The sequence below is a fragment of the Haliotis rufescens genome, unplaced genomic scaffold, assembly GCF_023055435.1.
Source record: "Haliotis rufescens isolate VD_foot unplaced genomic scaffold, xgHalRufe1.0.p SCAF_19, whole genome shotgun sequence".
NCBI classification, from domain to species: domain Eukaryota; kingdom Metazoa; phylum Mollusca; class Gastropoda; order Lepetellida; family Haliotidae; genus Haliotis; species Haliotis rufescens.
The window spans coordinates 10207744-10216423 of NW_025963879.1; positions in this window are offsets into that span (position 1 = coordinate 10207744).

An 8680-nucleotide genomic window follows, 5' to 3' on the forward strand; every position below is an offset into this window, starting at 1 on the left:
CCGGCGCCTCATTGTAAGGTGGACATTTAAAGTTCTGTATACCGTCACTCTACCCTGAAGATATACCTATCTACCTATCTACCTATCTGTGCATGAATGATACAGTCAAACACCATTGTGTCGAACTTTGAACTGTCGAACTTACATTTGTCTCGAAATAAAAGCTTGGTCTCTGCATTAGTTTTTTGCGGATACCCGGAACGTGCCCAGAACGTGATGGGGATATATCTTTGTGACGTGTCTTTTTCAGACATATGATGCGGGTCTGCTTGTGTTTGGTCTGTTTGGTGTGAACTGTTCTAAAAGGCATCCCAGTAACTCGGTTCAGCACACACAGCTATCATCAGAAGTAATTGTTTGTCATGCGTTCCTAAATATATTTTACGCCCACTTCCTATACTTGTACAGCCGCTTTCGGTAATACATATTGACATTAAATGTTTTAATGCCTTATTGTATGGGTGGGGACAAATGGGGTTTAACGTAGCTTTCAAGATAATTACACTACTTGCATGCACGTGTGTGTGAGAGAGTACTAGTCAGGACTAATGCCGATTTTATAGTGCTAGCCCAATGCTAGCGGCAATGAATATCCTACTCAGACACAGTACACGGACTCCCTCCACAGGCGGTTCCAGTACAGTGATTGTTTTGGGTAACATTTCAGTTTGTTGTCACATCATCAGAGACGCAACTTGCATTATAAATACATGTAACTTATCCACAAGTTATTCGTTGCAAAACAACAAATAAAGTGAAGTACCAAGATAAAGTATCAAATGTTCTAGTACTGAGTTTACCATGAGAAAATATACAAATCTTTCAGACTTCCAAAACAGTTAATTTTGCCATTTATATTTATCTTTTTACAATTCGCACTCCATAAAGGATGTATGTATCTCTGACCTACCACACAAGCCATGAGTTTATCCGTGTGGCCAACTGAAAGACATGGACCAAGCCGTCTTCCCGAGGCAAGCTAGAGTGTCCACTAGCCTACACCAAAGTCTAGTTTTTCACCCATCCCAGCCTACTGTTCTGTGGTAAATTACGAGAGGACCATCGCACGCATCGATAGTCCAATCAGAGAAGGTTTTACAAAATCAACATCCGGGATCCGAAAACGTGGTCGATGCTATGACCACAGCAATCGCCTGTCGAGTGAAAAGTGCGCTGAAATTGTTCCAAAACGTAAGCGAAGATAAGTATTTTATAAGTGGTTCCAAGTGTTCAGTCAACTCACCCAAGTACTTTTATATATTTGAGTGCAAACTTCATTGCTGTGCTAGTTTTAGACGACCAATGATGAGCGTTCCATTTTACCGCTATGTGCAGTGGTACTGGATACCGTGTAGTCTGTATGCCTCTGTTATTGCAAGAACGAAATGCGGCAGTAATAGTGTCTTTACGGTGGTGATCTGTCATGTTGTTTGTCTGGCAGGGATGAAATCTCAAATTCGTTTCGTTATCTGATCGACAAGGTCAGCATGGTAGTCATCTTTGTGAAGCCATTAGAAATATGAGCAGCGATCTGATTGGACATTGCGTTTTCATCACAAGGGACACATCTCGTGTTCTACACCGGATGGCGCCAAGATCGAGCCAAGAAAAAAGGCTTGAAATGGCAAGGGAGGAAACTAGGCTTTAATATAGGCTATAGTGGACACTCTTGGGTCGCGAAGATGTGACCAAGCGGCCCCTCGCAAATTTGTTGCTCACAATCGTTAATGTATATAGTGATTGGAAGACTCGACCAAACACAGCTCCAAAGCAGCAACGGGATTAAATCAACATGTGTCATTGTTTGATTTAAACAAGTTTTATTGACAAACACGATAGTAATGAGACAAACGTTTCATGAACGTATTTTACAAACTTTCAAAAATCATACAGGAATATGATATCTAGTGATATTTGATTAGGGAACAGGTCCCCATGCAAGTTTGTGAGAGCAGACCTGAGTATGTACAGCCGTGCCTTGGAGGATTGTGCGTCATCATGCCCCGACTGGTGATGCGCTGCTCATGTTGTAATCAACCTGTCTGTCTAGCCTAGAGTCGATTATTTCAGGCCGCCGTTAATAAACAGCTAAACATTACACCAGCAGAAATAAGAGTAACTATGGATTGTGACAGCGATGTGGAGGGAAGGTATATACATATACAGTAAACTGTAGCTGCACGCAAGATAACACACATCAATGATAACACACCACTAGAATACATAGTTCACGATATAGACCATTACACTGAAGGAAGGACCGTTTACAAGGTAAGAGGTATAGGCCTATGTGAGAGCTTAATCACCATTGAAAATTTACAAACAAACCCTGCAAACAATTTTTTAAAACATTTTTTACACTAAATATGTACATACATCAGTTGGATCTCACTCAATGTGTAAACAATAAACCGACTTAGTCTATTCTTGCATTCTGTTACCAAATGTGTGCATCTTGTGTGCGAAAGCAGCTGATATTCCTGTTACAACCCAGTGTTGTCCGGTGAATATTTCAAATCAATCAATGTTTCCTGTTAACAATGTTGACAACATGTTGACATGCTTGCTGCAATCTGACCGCCTCCGTGGTCTAGCGGTAGAGCGTCTGCCCGGAGGGTGGGAGGTCCGGGGTTTGATCCCCGGCCGCGTCATACCAAAATACGCTAAAAGATGGTACTTGTTGTTACCCTCCCTGGCATTCAGCATTAAGGGCTAACACAAGGACTGGTCGGCCCCGAATCAGTATACTATGTCTGAGTGGGGTATTCATGTTAAACTGCGGCATGCTACCTCAGTGGGCTAGGACTATAAATCGGCATCAGTCCGCACCAGTACAAGTAGACACACACACGCGCGCGCGCATGCACGTCGCAATATAAGTGCAATAATCTTGGACGCGACGTTAAACCCCATTTCACTTCACCTTGCTGCAAGACACTAAAGGACGTCGAAGTAAGTGATCAAGTACTTCTTATATCAATAAAGAGGTTGATGCAGAAGGCTGATGCTTCTACCATATATAAGCTAAACAAAAACTCTGAGAAAAATATTATATATAAACCTGATGTAAATAAATGGTATTGATATTGATACTATTGGTAATACCCCTGCCTCTGTCCCAGATAACCATCAAGTCAAACAACTGTAACCACCAGTGTTGACAACCATGTATCTGATGAGTTCAACTTTGCAGATGTACTGATCATTTATGTTCCTACTTCATACAAGTAGAGATTGCTGCAGAGCATCAATAGCTCCCCGCAATATAATGTTACGTGCAGAGGAAGGAAGTGTAAGCTATGGGAGGAGAGAATTTGTGTTAAGTACAAATTGGTTGTTATTAATGTACTTATCTTTGGAAAGCACAATAAAAGAAACAGTGTCTTTAATTGGTCGGCACAAAGAAAACCCAGGCAAGAAAACTGGGCCTGTCAGGCAAAACTTGTTATATACCCATTATCAGTACCAATAAAAAAAATCCTATATAGATAACACAACAAATGTCATTCTAAAGCGTGCTTTTGCAGCAAATATCAATATTTCTGGTCAAAATGTTGGTTGGGTTAAATAAAGCAAACTTTTAAAATAGTAAACACAAAAAAATGTAATGAATCCACTCTAAATATACTTCAGTTCAAATGTAAAAATTCACGCAATCATTAATGGATTCCCATTTATCAAGCAGCAAGTTAGGAACATACAGTTTGGTCACGTTATCTATAAATATTGAGAATTATCTTACATATTGTAAAAACAAAGGCCACAGGTCACGTTTCTCAAATCTTCGTTTAAGTAATCACAAACTAAAAATTGAAAAAAATTGTAGATATACAAAAAAAAAAAACCATTTGAACAACATTACGCACAGTCTTACATAATACAACCAAGAAAAAGAATCACAAATAATCCCCAATCATGATAAAGAATTTAGTACACTCTGTTAAAAGGAGCAGATTCTTAATAAGTTTACCAACAGTTATCCAGAAACAACTTCCAAGATCTGTTAACATATCAACAATTACAAACAGATTCCTTGTACATGTATGTACAACATAACCATAGTTTTGCTCAATTCTCATATTGTTTCCATATCATTATAATACACTTGTTTTAGAAATTAAATTTTTATAATGTACCTCTTTTGAATGTTGAATGTTCATGTGTTTTTTAATTGTCGTTTATTGTGCATGTATTTTGTAATATTGCCACTGTTCCTTCATGGAATGTTCCGCAATACATATCTCATCTAAAGCATCTTTGTTGTATAATAGTTACTTACAGTTGTTTACGGGGGCATGGTTGGCCCAGTCGCCGAAGGCGCTGCAATTCGCTATGCAGAGTTGTGTCCCTTGGGCACGCCAGAAACCTATGACAGTGTGTTTGAATCTCGGTGCGCCCCGATTTTGTTGTCAGCACAAAACCCTTGCTCGTTGGTTTCACGAAAGTGGTGAACGTCTAAGACCTGCATCACTTCAGACTTTCCTCCCACATCAAGCTGACACGGAATACTATTCAAGACGGCGTTAAACCCAACTACCTCACTCACTCTTGTGTATTGTTCCGTTTGGTTTAAAACTGGGTTTGTGTTGTGATTGCTTCCGGCTTAGATTTGAAATTTGTTTAGAAGAATGTTACTATGTTCAACCCAAACATCGTGAAGATATCATGCAACCGTATTATCTTTTTGGAAAATAATTGCAAACTACAGACCAACCTGTTGATTTCCTATGTATCCAGAAGCAAAGAACATATACGGGTGTATGATCTCTGCTGGAAATTAATTTTTTTTGGTCAACGCAATAAAGCATGCAGAAACGCAAACCGCCGCATGAAACGATATGTACCATACATTACATACAGTGAAGTATTTAAAACAATGCTGTGCTCAACTATGCACAGCAAGCGCCATACATGTGATTATGAAGACAACTAATAAAAAAACTCTCATACCAAACCCGTTGTTTTACATGTGTTGTTTATTGAACAAAGTCATATACTTTATAGAAGCCTGTTATTTAATCGTGTTGAACAATATGTTGCAATAGCAGTGTGAAAATTGAGTGCGCGTGACAGGCTTGGCCTAAATTCCTTCCTGGAACGTTTCTCGATGGCTGCCCGAATAACATACGATACATTGCAAAGGTAGTGCGCAATTGAGTTGTTCGGGTAAGGGAGATAATCACTCACTCTCAGTGATACAGCTTGAATAAGATACGATGTACAGCAATGCGCAATAGTTTATTCTTACAAAATATAGACCGGTTAACTTTAGCGAAATGGGATCATTTTTAGCTCTTTTAAAAACAAAATGAACAAATTTCATGGGTTATCAGCATTACGAAAAGTGACTAAGTCTCAGAATAGCAAGACGATTTAAAAGTATCTCTTATTGCTGGAAAAGATAAACATCAACATTTCACCCACATTTCACATGATTTGTATGTTTCGTTTCGGTAACTGTGTGGCTTGAAATTTCAAAGAAACCAACATGTCGACTTACATGCTACAAAATTAACCTCTCCCGTATACTTCCCCGCCTTAAGGGCGGGGAAGAATAATGTTGACAAATGTTCTGAAGTAAATGTTTTAGACACTTCACATTAAAACCCCCCTGTGAAGTTCCGGGGTAGAATAGGTCTTCAGCCACGCATGCTTGCCGTAAGAGGCGACTAACGGAATCGGGTGGTCAAGCTCTCTGACTTGGCTGATAAATGTCATCGTATCCGAGTTTGCGTGGGTCGATGCTCATGACATCAACCACCGGATTGTGGTCCAGACTCGATTATTTACAGACCGCCGTCATATATCTGGGACATTGCAGAGTGTGGCGTTAAACAACAAACAGACAAATTAAAATACAAATCGTGCTCACTGTGCATTTGATATTAAATCACACTCTGTTTACAACTAATTCTAAGGAAGATTAGGTAAATGTACCATGCACATGAAGACAGAGATGGAGTTCACAGAGTGTATGGTATCATGGAGTTTGTAAATGTCTTCAGTAATCATGTTCCCTCAGATAATGAAAACAATTCTGTTGATGAAGAAAAATTTACTCAAACATATGCAAACACTGATGTACCAAATATAGGTAATGTACCGTTATAGTGTCGCAAATCTGCCTCCTCTTTTCTTATTTTAATATCATTAGGGATCATACACGATAGCGCAATGTTGCCTGCTATTTTTTATATAAGAAAACCACAAGTAGATCTATCATTGAATACAATGTATAAGCAAATGCACGCATCACCGGAAAATGACTTTGCTAAGTGTTGTGAATTTACTGGTAAGTGAATGAAAGGGAGGTAACTCTTACACCTGTCTTTTTTAGTTGGCTTATTCAGTCATCTGAAAAAAAGACAAAAACGGATTAAGTACCGAAATAATGCACCTAAGTTCACAATAAGAATTAGTTTGAATACTGATTAAATATTGTTTTAAGAATAATTAAAAAAATGCCAAACTCTGCTAAAAAAAAGTCATGGTCCATCCTGTATGGATCTCTGGGCGTCTACTACACACAAAGTGGATATTTCTGTACAAGTATTAACGAATGACTTGGTCTTCTTTACAGAGCGCATCAGAAGAATAGTACTTAGAGTTATATAACCTTACTTTCTGGCCAACTTATTCTATAGCAGCTCATGCCGTATGCAGCTTAAATGCTACCAAATTGATAGAATAAATAAATTGTGTTATGTATTGGTAATCATCTTGTCAGCAAAATACAGTAAACGTACAGTACTTACTCAAATATATGATGTAAATTGTGTAAGTGTTTACAGTATTTAGTTTCAAAGAATTATATCTGGGTATACGAGTCATTATAAAACAAATAACAATATTTATTTATTTGATCTTTGAACGAAAAAACACATATGTACAAAACATGTAATTATAGGTTAAACCGGAGTTTCGTGTATGTGTAGAAACTTTTAAAAATATGTATTAAATTAAATGACTGTACAGAAAAGTATGATATAAAATGCCAAATTCTACGCCGCAATACTAAGATTTTGAACATTTCCCCTTGTAATATTGGCGGTTATTGTTTGGATGGCTCACAATAGAATTACACAATATAAAATACTCATGGCACAAAGCTTTGTGCAAAAAGCTGTAATTTTCTTCGCTAAAAGATATCAAAGGCCACGGTCCACAATAATTTGTCTTTCCAGTAACAACTTCTGAAAAAATACAAAAATGAAGACCTCCCTGGCATGACCACATATTCTTCCTGTCGTGCTCACATGATATTTCCTGCTGAGAAACTTGCTATGTGGTGTTGCACAGCATGAGAAGAGGACAGAAATGCAGCTTTAAGGTAAACACAGTGTGAGAGTATCCTTCCCATGTCTTTTCCAAAACGCACATTAATCATACATACATTTTGATATATTTGATTATGTTTTTGCATGTAAATCATGAATCAATGGTTAATACAAGAGGCCAATAAATTTGGGTCTCGGGAGCATTTGGTTCATAAGAAATTACAAATTACAAGGTATTTGTGTTTCCTTTAACAACCCTTCCCGAAAACGATAACACGGAGTATTCCGAACGACAGTTGAGAAGCACTGCCATACAATCTCAACGATATATTAGACATTCCTGAATGTTCGTTTGTTCACTTTCAAAATATTAATCGAGAACTGTGTCAACATATTTTTCAAGCGTAGTCGGAAATGGACGTCGCCAGGTTGAAACGCGTGCCGTAAAGCTCGAGAAAGCTGCTTTCTAATTGGCTGATGTCGACTTCTTGTTATTCATTTCAGTGGTCGGCGAAAGTTCGTTCTGACGTGACTCGTAATGGGATGTCCTCAGATCTTTGTTTAGAGGCAGCGAGAACTTAGATCTGATTTGAATGAGTGAGTGAGTGAGTGAGAGTTGGGTTTAACGCCTCTTTTAACACTATTCCAGTTATATCGCGGCGTGTCAGCTTAATGTGGGAGGAAAGCCCGAAGTGATGCAGGTCTCAGACGTTTACCACTTCGGTGAAACCCACGAGCACGGGTATGGTGCTGACAAACCTAGAAACATAATCGGGGCGAACCGGGATTCGAACCCACAATCATAGGTTTCTGGCGTGTCCAGGGAACGCAACTCTGCACAGCGAATCGCGGCACCTTAGACGACTGGGCCCACCCGTGCCCCCTGATTTGAATGAGATTGAACTTATAATATCACTATCACACAGAAATGACAGTTGACTATATGGGACATTACTACCTATTAATCTAGACACACATTAAATACTTTTATGTACGAATATATGAATATTGGAAGTAAGATTTGTATACGGAAGCCTTTTAGGGCCATTTGTTTTGTTTTTAAATTCGATACTATCTTGAAAATTCAAGATACTAAGTTGAAATTTCAAGATACTAATTTGAAATTTCAAGATATAGAAGTTGAAATTTCAAGATACTAAAAAAACAAATGGCCCTAAAAGGCTTCCGTATTTGTAACAGGAAAGACATTTTCTTGTTATTGGGATAGACATTTGTCCTCTGAAATGTGAATTTCTCGTTGACACCTGTCTTAAAATAACATTTACATATACAAATATTTGTAACTGTTAGCATTATTTAAAAAGTAATTGCGTTTTCTATAAATTTACAAGAAACTGTTACAGGACGGAAATTTCTTTGTTACAGAAAAGACATTAGTATTT